The sequence below is a fragment of the Nilaparvata lugens genome, chromosome X (genome assembly GCF_014356525.2).
Source record: "Nilaparvata lugens isolate BPH chromosome X, ASM1435652v1, whole genome shotgun sequence".
In the NCBI taxonomy this organism is placed as follows: Eukaryota; Metazoa; Arthropoda; class Insecta; order Hemiptera; family Delphacidae; genus Nilaparvata; species Nilaparvata lugens.
The window spans coordinates 62620789-62638107 of record NC_052518.1 but is presented as its reverse complement, the minus strand read 5'-3'; the positions used below and the strand labels follow the sequence as shown (position 1 = coordinate 62638107).

Sequence of the window (17319 nt, the reverse complement as noted above, 5' to 3'; positions counted from 1 at the left end):
ATAATAAAACTCGGGCGGTAGCCGACAGAGCTCTAGCAAACGCTGCATGGGACATTTTCAAAAATCCTCAAACACCCCTTGCCGAGAAAGCACTTAGCTATCTTGTTACAAACGTTATGAAAGCTAAAGTGGCGTTTGGTGGGTCTTTGAGGAAGAAGAAGAAGAAGAAGAATGAGAGGAGAAGTTATAGTAACGAAATTAGACACAAAGCTATAGCTCAGTTGAAAAAGCATATTGCAGGAAAAGGATATTTTTTGAAGCCTTTTCCTAGTATTAGTGGGGGGAGAGTTCCACCCCTACCCCCATCATCATATGGAGTGAGTTTATTCCCTCAAGTTAAGAAACGTAGAACAACAAAGAAGAGTAGGAAGAAGAAGAAGAAGAAGAAGAAGAAGAAGGCATGAATATTGAAGGAGAATTGAGTAATTATGATTTGATTGATTGGTCGAAATTATTACAGATTCAGCTAAGAGGCAAATATATGCTAGATGCATTACCCAAAAAAATTCTAAAAAACGAGAATGCCATTGTGAATTTAGCAAGGGAAAGCAAGGATGGGACACATTGGGTAGCATATAAGAAAGTTGGTTCTAATGTTTGGTATTTTGATCCAATTGGAAATTTACAACTTCCATACGAATTGGACAAATATTGGAAAAAAGAAAATGGAGTAAATATATTTTATAATGTAGAGCATATGCAACCATTAAATAGCGATTTTTGTGGTCATCTTACATTATTGTTTCTTGCAAATCAGTTGTAATTAAGTGTTTGTGGTGAACACACAAGATGGTGGTTATCACATTACGATCTAACACAAGTGATCTCTATGAACATTTACAAGAAATTATAGAATTGGATAAAAATCGTGAATGGGAAATTGGATTGATTAATTTTTCCAGTTACAATAGTATTGCAAACATTAACAAAGGAACAAATTCCAGCTTCAAATATGGTGATAGATTAATCGAGTTGGATACTGGTGCATATGAAGTTGAGGATATTATAAAATTTTCAAAGAATAAATTGAATATTGATGGCAAGAAGAATAAACTTATTATACGTGCAAACGTAAATACTATGAAGATTGAAATTCATTCTGATAAAGCCATTGATTTAACACGTTCTGATTCGATTGCTAAGATACTTGGTTTTGATAATGTTGTTTTGCAGCCAAATAAATGGCATTATTCCAAACATTTGGTTAACATAACAAGCGTTGACAGTATTGTAGTTGAGTGTAATTTAGCTTGCGGCAGTTACTCTGAGGGAAAACAAAAACATATAATCTACGAATTTTTACCAAAGGTTCCTAGCGGTTATTTAATAAACGAAGTACCATCACCGATTATTTATGTACCTTTGAATACACATCGAATTCAAACTATTAATGTAAAGGTAACGGACCAGAACGGATCGTTTATTGATTTCCGCGGAGATACAATTACAATTAGGTTGCACATACGTGAAAAGTAATGGGTTATCTTATTTTCAACCCACATTCGAATAAGACCAATCAAGTCATTAGAGAAAGGAACGCGATAGCGACAACACCTAAAAACAAATGTGCTTAGTCGGCTAAAAGCGCGAGAATATTAGAAAAGTTGGGTTTTATAGTTGATTGGCGACATGTTAGGCGGGGGAGCGGCAATTAGTGAAATTCTGGATGTGGAGACAGACCTTCAGTTTTATAATGATATTACTAAATTCCAATTTCACACTCATACAGTTTATTTGGGACAGGAAATAAAAAACTCTGATGAGGCACGTATTGGCATAAATTCTTCAGATGTCTATTCTTTACCTTGTAAATCATTCATATTGATTGAGGGAACAGTTAGCTGTACAAAACCGGGAACAGACCCAGCCGATGCACCAGTTGCAGCAGACTATAAATTAAGCAGTAACGTAATCGGTAACCTTTTTGACGAAATACGATATGAATTAGCAGGTCAGCAAATTTCTAAATCAAGATTGATTGGATTAACATCCACAATTAAAGCTATATTGGTGAAAAATACTCTCGATAAAAACACATATCACTTGGCTGGTTTTGACAGAGCAGGATATGAGCTAACGGATAATACATACACTTTCTGTGTTCCGCTGAAATTAATCCTCCCGTTTTTTGAAGATTTTCAAAGAATAATTTTAAATTTGAAACAGGAACTCGTCTTATTGAGGTCACCGACAGATCTAAATTGTGTTGAGTCTCAAAGTGGAACAAGCGTTAGTGTGAAAATTACAAAACTGCAATGGAGAATGCCCTACATAACTTTAGAAGATCATGTAAGACTGAAATTTTTGAGACTGCTTGATGCTGACACTCCACTGAAATTAGGTTTCCGCCATTGGGAAATTTGTGAATTACCAAATTTGCAAAATTCACTTAACCATTCTTGGGCAGTTCGTACACATCAAGTTTTGATAGTCCAAAATACGTTATAATTGCATTTCAAACTGATCGTAAGAATAAAATTAAAAAATCAATATCTAATTTCGATAGCTGCAGTATTTACAATGTTAAAGTATATTTGAACAGTGAGTATTATCCATATGAAAATCTGCTAGGTAAGAAGGAAGTTTTATACCGGATGTTCCTGGATTTCGCGCCCTCGTATTATAATCATTCAATCAATAGCGAACTTGGAACAGAAATCGATTTTAAAACGTTTTTTGAATCAACACCGCTGATTGTTGTAGATTGTTCACACCAACCAAGTCATTTGAAATCATCGACAGATGTTCGTATTGAAATGGAATTTAAAAGTGCAGTACCTGCAAATACTTCCGCCTATTGCGTTTTAATTAGTGATCGTGTGATGGAATACACACCTCTCACGAGCATGGTGAAAGAAGTTCAGTAATTTTATTGATAGAGCGCGCCGCCTATATAAGGTGTGCATTCTGCTCAATCTAGTTCATTATCAGTTTCACCTTTGAACAGACAACATGTCCTATTCTTTGTGTTCTGATATTTTGGACAAGCCACAAACTCGCTTTATTGGTATTCAGTGCGATCTTGATAGTTTCTATTATGAAGCAAGGTGCAGTACACCGAAGCCGCTGGAGGTGGTGGAGAAGAGGAAACGAGAAGAGGAGGGGAGAGACGAAGGATTCAAGGGTACACTGAAGCCGCTGCAGGTGGAGGAGGAGAAACGAGAAGGATTCGAGGAGTCCGCCGCCGCCGCTGAGGAGAAAGACAAAGCCCACGAGGTCGTCGAAGAGAAAGAAGTGGACAAGGAAGCGAGTGCGAAAATTGCTACGGTCGATCTTCACTGGTTTAAACAAGATTGTAATCAAATTATTGTGAAAGAACTTGCCATAATTGATCAGTTCAATAATTATATTGTGTTCCATTTCAAATCACCATTTGCAAAGACAGAATTGAGTGCAAAATTGTATAATGATGTAACATGGTTAGAACGTCACTATCATAAAATAAAATGGGAAGATGGAGATTTAGAATACAGTGAGTCATTAATACGTGATTACCTTGCAGCTTATGAGAAAATTTTCATAAAAGGAACTGAGAAAGCAAAGTTTTTAAGAAGATTGCATAGCAACGTTCAATGTATACCAGAGGATTTTCCAAAACCTGATTTCAGCCTTTTCACTAGTTCATGGTGTTATGCTGCATGCAACATTCATAAAAATAAACCACATTCTCGCTGTGCTTTATTCTCTGCCCAACATTATAATTCTTTGTTGTTTAAAAATATGTATCAAACAAATAATTTCTTGTGCGAAAACAATCAAATGCAAAGTATGAAAATGGCTCCGATGTACACGAATTCACAGAAAAGAAACTTTGCTCGTTATGGATTCTTCTACAACGGAAAGGATCTACAATGTGTTTATTGCCTGCATTCATTGAGACTGCATGAAGCACGTACATGTTGTCTATCGTCAATTAATGAAGAAAGACCGCTTAATTACTCTATAATAGTTCCTGCATATACTTAGTTTTCTTCATTCGCTCAACAACATGGATCCGAGAAAGTGGTTGGCTGCTGACAACGAATTGGAAGTGAGGTTAAAAAACTGTATTGATTGGTACAATGAGTGTGAAAGTGCAATTAGGAAATCAACTCCTGAAAATTATAGTTTGGCGAAGCAATTGAAAGACATTTTTCTAAGCACGGTTAATTTAAATGATATAAGAGACTATCTATGTTATTATCGTCCTCATAATTTGTGTATAGATGAGCTAATTAGAATTGAAGATGAAATTATGAATAGTTGTGTCGAAATGTGTAAATAAACGTTTTCTGCCTTCAAATGATTTTTCATTCCAATATCCCATTCACGATTTTTAGTTTAGTTGCTGCTTAGAGCTAGACCAGACAACACGTGTGGGGTGATCTTTTTTATACAGACACGAGCGCCTATAACACGTGCATCTCATCAATTTAGAAAGAGAGATATATCATTCGAGACATGTCAAACATCTGTGAGATGCAGTGTTATGGTTTTTCAAAATTCAAAAAATTAACTTGTCTCTTGATGTCAATTTCATTTAATGAATTTGATTCAATTGCGAAGAATATTAAATTTTCAACAGGATGTCAAGATGTTGATTTACCGTTAACAAGAACAGAAAATGTACACTTTTCGATTCTATCTGAGATTTTCGAACTGCTCAATATTCTAGACAGCGGACATCTACATTATGATTGTACAAATGATTCGTCATTATCTGTTGTTAAAAATTCCGATGAACTTTGGAAATGCTTGTACGATATTGCAGATAAAAAATGTAAAAGAACTTAGATCAATGTAGAGATCTATAGCATTAGATGCGAGAGAATTTCTCAATTCAATTAGATGTAGAGAGAGAGAGAGAGAGAGAGTCATTGACCTCACTCTGGATTTGCTAGTATAGAGTAATATGGATTCACTTTAATCTGTCAGCAAGGGAATTTTTCCCCCTCATCTATACTGGGAGAGAATTTCTCAATTGATCCTTATCTCCTTTACTCGCCTTTCGTAATAAAGAAGGGTGCGGGAAAGAGATGCCCCGAGTAAAAGAAGAAGGAAGCAGATCCGTCTGCTGGTTGTGAGAAGCGAGGGGGGCCGTATCCTCCTCTCTCTCTTGAGCATCATCGTAGTATATCTGTTCGGACGTTATGAATGCTTCCCTTCCTTGTCTGGCGTTGTGTGGTGGAGGGGGCAATTATACGGTGATGCGCAAAACATAATTGTGGCCAGTCGTCGATTGACAGCCAATTGAACAGCTCACTTCTCGTAATGTCGATTTTTGCAAAGTGATCTATTGATTATTTATTGTGATTTATTACAAGTGTCGTCTCGTCTCGTATCGTGATCTGGACCCGGGATCCTGGAAGCAAGGAGGATTTGGACATGAAGGTAGGCCTATGTTATTGTGCACTTAGCCATTTTAATTGTTCAATTTGCTACCCGACGCCAGACAACCCAAAAGTTCTCGATGTAATTACTGATACAGTCCACAAACCAGAGTGCTGTTTGAGCCAGCCTCTGTCGAATAAACATTGGTCCACCGTCCGGAATTGATTTGTTCATCGAATTTGAATAGGACTTAAGTTTGAAATATTGTCTAATAGGTTTGTCGTTTTTTATGCCTATTTTATTCTTGGTTTGTTCTGTGTATATGGCTTGTTTTTGTCGTCGTAGATGAATATACGCTTTAATTGTGGTATTCTTAAGAAATTTGGGCTCAATTTAAGTTGGAAATTGAGTAGAACAAGTAATATTTTCGTAAATAATTGTGTCGTAGTATTATTGCGTAAGATTGTTGCATTGGCGCCACAACGCTGGACTGGCAAGTTCGTGTCGATAAGTAGAGAAAGACTTATACGTCGTCTAGCTGTAACAGTAACTGGAACTGTTACTTTTTTCAAAGGATACTTGCAGTTATTGGCATTGATTATTGTCGTTACTTCGTTATTAATAGCAGATATTGTTTGTTCCAATGAGTATCGATACGGTATTATTAGCCTTGTAACCGATCATTTCTACCGAGCATAGTTGAAATGCTGGCTTGGCTTGTATGATTAGATAAGCCAGCCATTGTTCGTTCCATTGTGTCGCCTGCTCTCGTGTTTTCCCTCTTATTCTTGTTTGGTTCTTTGTCTCACTCTCTCGACGAGCGCTCACTGTTATCGCCTTCACTATGGGTGTTATCGAAGATTTGACATTTCAAAGAGATGCATTAATTCGTAAAATAAAACGGATTAATGAAATTGCCGAAGCTGTCGAAAAAGATCCGAAAAATAAAAAAATGAAGAATTTATTGAAAGTTATGGGTGAGCATATCGATCACCACCAGGTGGAGTTCAATGACATAATAGATAAGATGCAGAGCTACTATAACAAACAAAATCCTCGATTGGAAACAAGTGACCTTGAAAATTTGATGAGCCAATTTGATGACACTTTTTTCAATGTCAAGGCTATTCTCGAAAGCTTACCATCCACTCAAACAAATTTGAATATTAGTTCTTCCAATGTAGCTTCTTCACCTACAACTGGAAATATCTCGCCAGTTGCCCTACCTAAGCTTCCTTTAATGACTTTTGACGGCGATTTGAAAATTTGGAGTCAATTTAAAGATTTATTCGAAGCCACGGTTCATAATAATGGTCAAATTGCTGACATACAAAAACATATGTATCTTCGGTCTGTACTGAGAGGCGATGCACTGTCAGTCATTTCTGTGGTCCCATTGACAAGTGATCATTATGCTGAGGCATGGAAATTATTATTGAATCGCTACAATGACTCTTACAATCTGACTGACGCATACTTGCAAGCAATTTTTGATATGCCAGCAGTTAATAAGCAACCAGACTCGCTACGAAAATTCATCACTCATTTAGCTGAGTATATTGCAGCACTAAAACCAATTGGTCATGCAGTTAATGACTGGTCGATTCCGTTATTATTTGTCTTACGTAAAAAACTGACTGAAGAATTGAGAGAGAAGTGGCAGAGACTGCTAAGAAATGGAACAGTATCCGATTTGAAAAACTTCCAAATATTTTTGAATGATGAAGCTGTTATTTTAGAGGCTACTAAATCCACTGATTTATTGGGATCATCTACATCGTCAGAAGCCTCCTCACGTAAGCAGTTTGGGAAATCGAAACCAACTATGGGAAATTACAAGGCTTCAGCTATGATTGTTAAAGCGAAATCGGACGAGCTGAAATGTATTGAATGTAATAATTCTCATGAACTGGAAAACTGTGAAGTGTTCTTGAATCTCAAACCGTCTGATAGATTAAAACGTGTAAAAGAATGGAAACTATGTCTATGCTGTTTGTTGGCAGGGCACTTTATTAGAGATTGTAGGAGAAGGAAGCCGTGCAGTCACTGTAATTCGCGCCATCATTCGCTCCTCCATTTAGAGCCGAGACAGCCGTCTGTTGAAAACACCAACACATTGGCCGGTAATAAACAAATGAGCAGGGTAGACGTGCACGACGCCGCTGATCAAGGCCATCAAACATTTGTTACTGACTCAGCTAAGAAGGTTTTCTCGAATGTAAAGAGTTCCGTAGTATTGTTATCAACTGTTAGAACGGAAGTTCGAGATAATCAAGGCAATTATCAAACGGTCAAAGTATTATTGGATAGTGCAAGCACCGAGTCATTTATTACAAGGCGATGCATGAAAAAACTGGGTTTAGTGGTGCAGAAAACACATAGCTTGCCAATCTATGGATTATCTGATACTAAATTGGAAGTAGCAGATGAAATCACTAACTGTGAATTTGAAACACCGAACTCCCCTTCATTAAAAGTTACCGCGTTGGTAGTCAACAAGATAGCAGCTACAAATCAGATAAGAAATGCGTACTGGGCACATATTGAAGGACTGGATCTAGCAGATCCTGAATTTTTCCTTTCAGAGGAGGTTGATATTTTATTGGGTGCTGAATACTTCCCCTTCATTCTGACTGGAAGAAAGGTGATTGGTCCAGCGGGTACACCATCTGCCCTAGAAACTGTATGGGGCTACTGCCTGATGGGTAAGGTATCAGAGGAGAGTTCTACTATCTCAAATAATCTGTGCACGTATTCCAATTCTAATTTAGAAGAGTTGTTGAAGCGATTTTGGGCCGTAGAAGAGCCACCTATGACAAAGAAATTATCGGAAAGTGAAATGGCCTGTGAAGAGATATACAAAACAACTGTTTGTCGTTCGAATACTGGTAGATACATTGTAGAATTACCATTCAAGGAAACACCAGAATTATTAAATGAGAGTCGAGAATTAGCCTTGAAAAGATTTATACTATTGGAACGTAGGTTATCAAAAAATCCTGTATTGAGACAGTTGTATAATGAGTTTATGGAGGATTATTTGAAACAAAAGCACATGGTGCTAGCACCCGAACCAGTCAACCAAACCAAATACAATTTTTACATTCCTCATCATTGTATTTGTCGTATAACAGAGGATGGAAATATCAGTAAATTTCGGGTAGTCTTTGATGCCTCAATGAAAACTGAAAATGGTCCTTCATTGAATGAGATTCTCCACATTGGGCCCAGCTTACAATTAGATATTTCAAGTCTATTGTTGAGATTTCGATCTCAGGAGGTGGCAATTGTTTGTGATATTAGACAAATGTATAGAAATATCTCGTTGAATAGGAAACATCATGACTTCCAACGGATTTTTTGGCGAGCTGATGATAGAGAAGAAATGAAAGAGTATACTCTAACAACTGTGTCGTATGGTGTATCATCATCGCCATTTCTTGCTATTCGTACCTTGCATCAGTTGATTGAAGATGAAGGACAAAGATTCCCTGCAGCCTCTGAAGCTTTACGGTTTTCTACTTACATGGATGATATAGTCACATCAGTCCCATCAGTGGAAGCAGCCAAGCAACTGCAGTCCGAGCTTACTGAATTGTTAATCAAAGGGCAATTTGAATTGCGAAAGTGGGCCAGCAATCATCCTGCCATTCTATCAAATCTCCCTCCTGAGCATTGTGCTATTGAAGCAAAAGATTTCACTTTGGAGTCTGACAAAACCACTAAAATTCTTGGCTTCCAGTGGAATCCAATTGGTGACTACCTCTTCTACAGGGTAAAGGTTCCATCCAAGCTAGCTACAAAACGAAACATTTTATCAACTTTAGCACAAATTTTTGATCCATTAGGATATTTGACACCTTTCATGCTTACCATCAAGAGTATAATTCAATATCTATGGCAATCTGGATGTGACTGGGACGATATAGCATCCGTGGAGGTAGTGAAAAAATGGGAGTTTATTTGCAACCAATTACCCCTGTTGGAAAAACTGAATATTCCTCGTTGCTTGAACTTTGAGTTGTGTGAAAATATACAGCTGCATGGTTTTGCTGACAGCTCAGAACGCGGCTATGCTGGAGTGGTTTATTTGCGAGCCTCATTGAAGGATGGTAGCATGGTATGCACAATACTAAGATCTAAAGCCAAGGTATCTCCATTGAAGAAAATCACACTGCCACGTCTGGAGCTTTGTGCGGTTGTCCTAGTAGCTAGATTATTACATGAAGTTCAAGAAGTGCTCTCAAAAATTATAAACATAGATTATATTGCAGCTTGGACTGATTCAACCGTGGCACTGAGTTGGATTCGGTCTTCACCTCATCGTTGGGCTACGTTTGTGGCAAATCGTGTAAGTCAAGTACAGGAACACCTGTCTACAGAGCAATTCAGATATGTGCCAACCGAATGTAATCCTGCTGATTGTGCTAGTCGTGGACTATTGCCCAACGAATTGATTGGTAATTCTCTGTGGTGGAATGGTCCTGATTGGTTAGCCAAACCACTGGAGTGCTGGCCACACCAACTCCACGGTAATGATGATGAAAATTCCAAACAGATTGAATTGGAAGCAAGAAAAATTACACTAGCAACACAGAGTAAAGAGCCCTCACATGAACTTCTTCTTATAAATAAATTTTCCTCATTGACTGTATTGAAGAGAGTGACAGCATGGATTAAGAGGTTCATTCACAACTGTTGTAATAAAGCTAGCAAACATACAGGTCCGTTGAGCACTGAAGAGTTGAATGAAGCAATGCTCTCTATAATTGCATTAGTACAAAAGGAATCATTTCCCGATGCTATAGCTGCTATACAATCAAACGATAAATCCATCACAAAAAGTCTTGAACAGTTGAACCCTTTTATGGATTCAACTGGGTTACTAAGAGTGGGGGGAAGACTGAGAAATTCAAGCCTATCTGATAGAAATAAATACCCATTGTTGCTCCCAAAAACTCATCACGTGACAAATTTGATTATAGATCACTACCATAAACTGTATTTACATCCTGGCCCAGCTAATTTGCAAGCAGTCATTCAAAGACAATTTTGGATCTTGAGAGCAAGAGACATAATTCGTAAGAGAACAATTAAATGCATGGAATGCTTTCGTGCAAAACCCACTGGGCAACAACCACTCATGGGAGACCTCCCGTCTGCTAGACTGCAAGGAGTCAAGGCATTCCTAAATACAGGGGTTGATTATGGTGGACCTTTTGATATAACCCTAGGGCGACTGAGGAAGGCTAGAATATACAAGGCATATATTTGTTTATTTATTTGCCTTTCAACTCGGGCTGTACATCTAGAATTAGTCTCGGAATTATCAACAGATGCTTTTCTAGCTGCAATGAAACGATTCCTAGCAAGAAGAGGCACTGTTCACACTATGTATAGTGATTGTGGTACCAATTTTGTGGGAGCAAGCCGAAAACTGTCACAATGGTATGAGCTCACAAAAGCATCAAGGTTCAATGAGGAGATGACTAGAGAGCTGGGTAATCGAGGAATCAAGTGGGTATTCAACCCTCCAGCAGCTCCACATTGGGGAGGAATCTGGGAAGCAGGAATAAAATCTACTAAGAGATTGCTCAAGGCTGCAGTTGGTAATCAAATTCTAACGTATGAAGAATTCAGTACTGTATTAACCCAAATTGAGTGGATATTGAATTCAAGACCATTGACCCCTGTTAGTTCAGACCCAAGAGATTTAAGTGTGTTAACTCCAGGTCATTTTGTACTCATGGAAAGCCCAAAGGTTTGGCCAGAGCCAGAGGAATCAATTGAACCGGTGAACTTAAGAAATCGATGGAGTTTACTCAAAAGAATTGTATCTTCATTCTGGAAACGTTGGCAATTGGAGTATGTATCTAGCTTGCAAACCCGAACAAAATGGTACAAAAAACAAAGTAATGTTAATATTGGAAGTATGGTTCTCTTAAAGGAAAGTAACCTACCCCCTCTACAATGGAGGCTTGGCCGAATAACGAAGATATTCCTGGACAGGATGGAGTTGTGAGAGTGGTGGAGGTACAGACTGCAAAGGGAAGTCTCACTAGGGCTGTCAATAGGGTATGTCTCCTCCCTATTGATGAAGATTAGGCCTTATTGAAGGGAACTTCAATAAGTTTAGTGGTTAGTTTTTTTTTGTTTCTCGTTTCATATGTGGGAAAGGTTCCCAAGTTGCTTTGTTTCTTGTTTTTATTCTATATTGGTTGTATATAGTCATTATTCTCGTCCCATCCTCTCCTTTCCGTGGGCCTCCTACTCCTTTTTTGCAAGTCTCCTCAAGGGCCCCTGAGGAGTGAAGACATTTTCCTTTTCTTTCCTAGTTTCCCTAGTAGGGTTCGTTATAGGGTTGTTTGTTTTTTGTTATTGGAAGTTCTTCCAAGGTGGGCGGAATGTTCGGACGTTATGAATGCTTCCCTTCCTTGTCTGGCGTTGTGTGGTGGAGGGGGCAATTATACGGTGATGCGCAAAACATAATTGTGGCCAGTCGTCGATTGACAGCCAATTGAACAGCTCACTTCTCGTAATGTCGATTTTTGCAAAGTGATCTATTGATTATTTATTGTGATTTATTACAAGTGTCGTCTCGTCTCGTATCGTGATCTGGACCCGGGATCCTGGAAGCAAGGAGGATTTGGACATGAAGGTAGGCCTATGTTATTGTGCACTTAGCCATTTTAATTGTTCAATTTGCTACCCGACGCCAGACAACCCAAAAGTTCTCGATGTAATTACTGATACAGTCCACAAACCAGAGTGCTGTTTGAGCCAGCCTCTGTCGAATAAACAATATCATTAGAGCAAAATGGATTCACTTCAATCTGTCAGTATAGCATTAGATGTAGAAATATGAATTCACTTTAATCTGACACCAAAGGAATTTCTCAAAGTGAGTCTGGCATCATAGTATAGCATTAGAGCGAAATGGATTCACTTCAATCTGACAGTATAGCATTAGATGTAGAAATATGGATTCACTTCAATCTGTCAGTATAGCATTAGATGTAGAAATATGGATTCACTTTAATTTGACAGTAGAGAATTTTTCCCTCTCAAAGAGATTTTTTTCCTCATCTAGCATTCACCTCAATCTGTCAGTATAGCATTAGATGTAGAAATATGGATTCACTTCAATCTGTCACTATAGAGAGGGAATTTTTCCTCCTAAAAGGGAAATTTTTTTTTCCCTCACCTGGGCAAGGAGAGAGAGAGAGAAAGATATCTCTCTCTCTCTTTTCATCCCCCTCACCTCCACTGGGCAGGGGGAAGGGGAAATCTATTTTTAGAAAGAGAGAAAGAGAAAGATATCTCTCTCTCTCTCTCTTTTCATCCCCCTCACCACCACTGGGCAGGGGGAAGGGGAAATCTATTTTTAGAAAGAGAGAGAAAGATATATCTCTCTCTCTCTTTTCATCCCCCTCACCTCCACTTGGCAGGGGGAAGGGGAAATCTATTTTTAGAACACCCCCCACCCTAAAGGCGGGGGGAAGGGGTGGAGGGATGGACGAGGGGGGAGAGGGGGGGGGATTTCGAGCAAAAAAGTGCGTTTGAAATCTTAGATTATCTCTACTCCCCACCCACTTAACATAGGGGATAGGAGTGAGGACTTTTGTAATCCTGATTCCTGAGGTATGGAAGTATTGCAGCATTTCAAACTATTATTGGGTGATTGAAAATGTTATATTCATTATTCAAGTTTCATCCAATCCAAATACTTGGTTCAACAATCAAAATTTGATTAATAATATTCAATAATCAAGTTGAACAACTCTTAACGGGAGAAAATAATGGTTTTCGGCATAATATTATGCCTGTTATTTCAATAACCATTAAAGTTAATAACCTCTTACTAGTTTTATTGGATTTATCAGCAAGTTTTACATAAGATCCAATCATTTATATACCGAAATAAGCTACCAGAAAATATACGAGCCTAGTGTGCCGCAATCTGTTATCCGTCCCAGTGTGAAAGAGTGAACAGGACCGAGTGCGAGGGAATGAGTAGCAGACGAAGCAGACGATGACGTAGTAATCAGTGGATCCTCAGTTAGCCAGTTCCAGACTTCGCCATCTTTGTCGACTGCTGAAAAGAGGGAGAGTCAGTGAATTCTCAGTCAACGAATTCCGGTCGATGCAGAAACAGCCACATCCACAGTTAGTCAATTCCGAACAGCGCAGTTAAGTTTCATACGGCAGATTTAACATTGAGTCAGCAAGTTCCGAGTTAGCCAATTGTAGCGACCCTCGCAGGGTTCTTCTGTCGTTTGCCTCGTTTGACATCGACCCAACTTGTGCATGTACAAGTCTTTCTAGTGCTTTTGATAGTGCAGATAAGATACTGATAGGTCTAAGGTCTTCAACTCTATTGGGAGATGGAACCTTATTCAAAGGACGAACTAGAGCAGCCTTCCAACTTCCAGGAAAAGATCCGTTCTCAAGAAACTTACTGAAAATAGATGTGATAGTTGGTAGAACAGCAAAAAGCATTTTCTTGATAAATTTGATTGGAATTTTGTCGGCCCCAGTGGCATTGCTATGAATATGCTGAATTTCTTTGAAAGCTTCATATTCTGATATTGGATGAGAATGGAATTGATCTTCTAATGGTATGTTGAGGTTTGTTACTAGATCATTAATAAGGTCATTGGAATGATTTCTTATCGCTGAATCATCATGCTGATTCGATTGTGAAATGAAATGGTCATTTATATCGTCAAGAGATTACTCAATTTCGATTTGGGATTTTTGTTTGCCAAGACCGAATTCTTTTATACCACGCCATAGTGATAAAGAGTCATGTTCGTTGTCAGTCATGAATGAATTCAGATACCTGATCTTCGAGTTACGTAACTGTTGTTTTACTTTATTTCTAAGGCTCCTATACTCAATTAGACTGTCTAAGTCGAATGTCTCCCTGAATTTCCGGTGAGCTTTGTCTCTTCTACCCATCATTCTCAGTATATCGTCAGTCATCCACGGTACACGTCGTTTTTTATTTATTCTCCGAGTTACATAAGGCGCATGTTTGTCCTGTAAGTCAAGAGTCCAATTTTCAAAAGTCTGTACCATTTCATCAACTGAAGTTGAGCCTTCAATCTGAATCCATGGAGTATGAGCTACATCAGTCAAAAAAGCGGGTTCATTGAAATGTTTAAAGTCTCTGAAAGTTATGAATTTCTGTGCTGGTTATGGTAGATTATGAGGGAGCACACAGTAAATCAGGTCCTGTCCAGAAATAGTTGGGACTGATATTTGTCCTGTTTGGACAACCTCAATGGAATCACTAACTATGAGAAAATCAATGAGAGTGTCAGATTCATTATTGTATGGTGAGTTGGATCATGTGGTAGAATAGTCAAGTTGAGGCACTGAAATATGTTAGTGGCCTGATAATAGTCAAAGTTGCGATTAGTCACATTGAGGTCATTACGAAAAAGATTATATCCAGGCATGGAAACTTGGTTGGATGGAATACTAGGTTTCAATAATGATTCCGAAATACCTATTATACTGAAGTTCTGAAAGCGAAAGATTGCTCTGAGTTCGTCGATGTGACAACTGAGGGACTGGACATTAAGATGAGCGGTCTTAAGAAGTTTATTGTAAGGCTGAAGCTTATCTGATAACAAGGCACCCACGTCAATGTTAGAGTTACTAACGTAATCGTTCAGATTAATATGGATCCAGAGCAAGCGAGGGAACGAGAGAAAGAGAGAGAGAGATAAGATGAGATATTAATTGACAATTGTTACAAGGTTGTTGCCTATGGTAGGATTTACAAAAATTTACAGTATAAAATTGAATCAAATTTGATAAATTAATAATTACTAAACAGTTCCGCATCAGTATTTAATCAATTACGAATATGAAAGAGAATAATATAGTATATATTAAGCCATCAACATTATACTAGATCACATTAGCAAACTAGAGGAAAGAAAAGTTGTTATTTGCATCCATGTGAAATGAAACTTACCATGAATGTATACCACGAAGAATTAAAACTTCATAATACAATACAATAGAGGGTGGATGGTAAGAAAGTAAAGGTAAGAAATAAGGTATGAAGGTGGTCCTATTACAAAACATTGTGATCACACTTTAAATAAAAAAGAAGAGAGGTAATTATGAATCTATGCATGAAATCAGAGCATGAATGCACCAAACCCTACCAATCATAACGACCTTAATATGCTAATGAATCATTTATAATCGATGAAAGAAGCCTCGATTTGAACAAATAGAGAAAGAGATTGATTAATTGATTGATTGAGTACTTTATTTATGTAGATTACAATATATACTGGCTTATACACTTGTATACAATAGCTTACAATACAGCAAAGTTATAGATGAATTTACATAATATAGACTAAGAAAATAACTATTGAACTGTATATGATATGAAAAAGCAATTTGTAATATAATAACTATAGATAATAATCATATTGTTATGTATGCATCTACATAAATTGGCGGAGCTTTGGACATATCAATGTCCATTCTTCGGGAAGAATATTAAAAATATCCTCCCCACTAACTCTCTACCAAAAGAGAGAGAGAGAGAGAGAGAGAGAGAGAGAGAGAGAGAGAGAGAGAGAGAGAGAGAGAGAGAGAGAGAGAGAGAGAGAGAGAGAGAGAGAGCGGGAGAGTGTTGGTGAGAGAGATTGATTGATTGATTGAGTACTTTATTCATGTAGATTACAACAATATATACTGGCTTATACACTTATATACAATGGCTTACAATACAGCAAAATTATAGATGAATTTACATAATATTGAAAATTGTTATTGAACTGTATATGATATGAAAATAGTTTTTTCCTACAGATACCTTGAAAAGTGGCCATTCCTGCACTGATTACAGAACGCAAAGAATCACTTTTCCGCTCTAGTGCGGGAATAGTATATTTTGCACCTAGGGCCGAAAATGAGACTTTTCTGGCTCGAAATCGGTTTTCAAGTCCGAGGCCGTAGGCCGAGGACTAGAAAAGATTGAGAGCCAGAAACACATTTTTGCCCGTGGTGCGAACGCTATTTTTCGCCACACAGAAAAATAAAACAATATAAATATATGAGAATAATTGTTTATTAGGCACTTCCGAAAGCAAAACTGGAAGGTCATATCTCTAGTAAATCTGAGGTAATCTGAATATCAGGAAATTGTCCAAGTATTTTTTTTCTGATTTGTCTAAATAACCTGAAAGATTATGTTCAATTATGTTTTAATGTGGGAGGTTGAGTTTATACTTTTTTAATCTTTCAAATGACAATAAGATGATATTATTATGAATGTTCTGATTCTTAAACAATAAACACAAATAATGAAAAGTTTTTCGATCAGCTGTTTTAGCACACTTAAAATTTTGCCAATCTGAATGTCAACGCAACAATGCTTGTTGTCGTCAACTGCAGAAGTTTAGGTTAGAAGTTCTATCCTTCTCTGGAAATCGAATTTGAATAGTTCATAATATATATCATATCTGTATTTTATTCATCCAAAATAAAATGATAGTATCTAATTGCAAAATACTTTATTCAATTCTAGAAGCATAAACTTATTCCGTTTCATAAACTATTTTGTGAACACGTTCACATCAAATCAGAATCAGCTGACTTCAAGGTTATTTTACAGCCCTAGGGCCATAAAAATTTTACCGGCCTGGTCGGAAAACAATCACTTTCGGCCTCCATATGACGCACGTAAACCAACTCATTACATCCAAGTGGGGCGAAAAATTTTTTTCGCCCCACTTGGATGTAATGAGCTGGTTTTCGTGCGTCATTTGGAGGCCGAAAATGATTGTTTTCCGACCAGGCCGGTAAAATTTTTACTGCCCTAGGGCTGTAAAATAACCTTGAAGTCAGCTGATTCTGATTTGATGTGAACGTGTTCACAAAATAGTTTATGAAACGGAATAAGTTTATGCTTCTAGAATTGAATAAAGTATTTTGCAATAAGATACTATTATTTTATTTGGATGAATTAAATAC

General features: G+C 37.6%; 1 protein-coding gene across 3 annotated transcripts in view; it reads right to left on the bottom strand.

The window, feature by feature from the left end:
• LOC111053607 (KH domain-containing, RNA-binding, signal transduction-associated protein 2) overlaps positions 1-17319 on the bottom strand; it is a 1288254-nt gene that overhangs the window by 991459 nt on the left and 279476 nt on the right. The gene's annotated exons all lie outside the window — the stretch shown is intronic.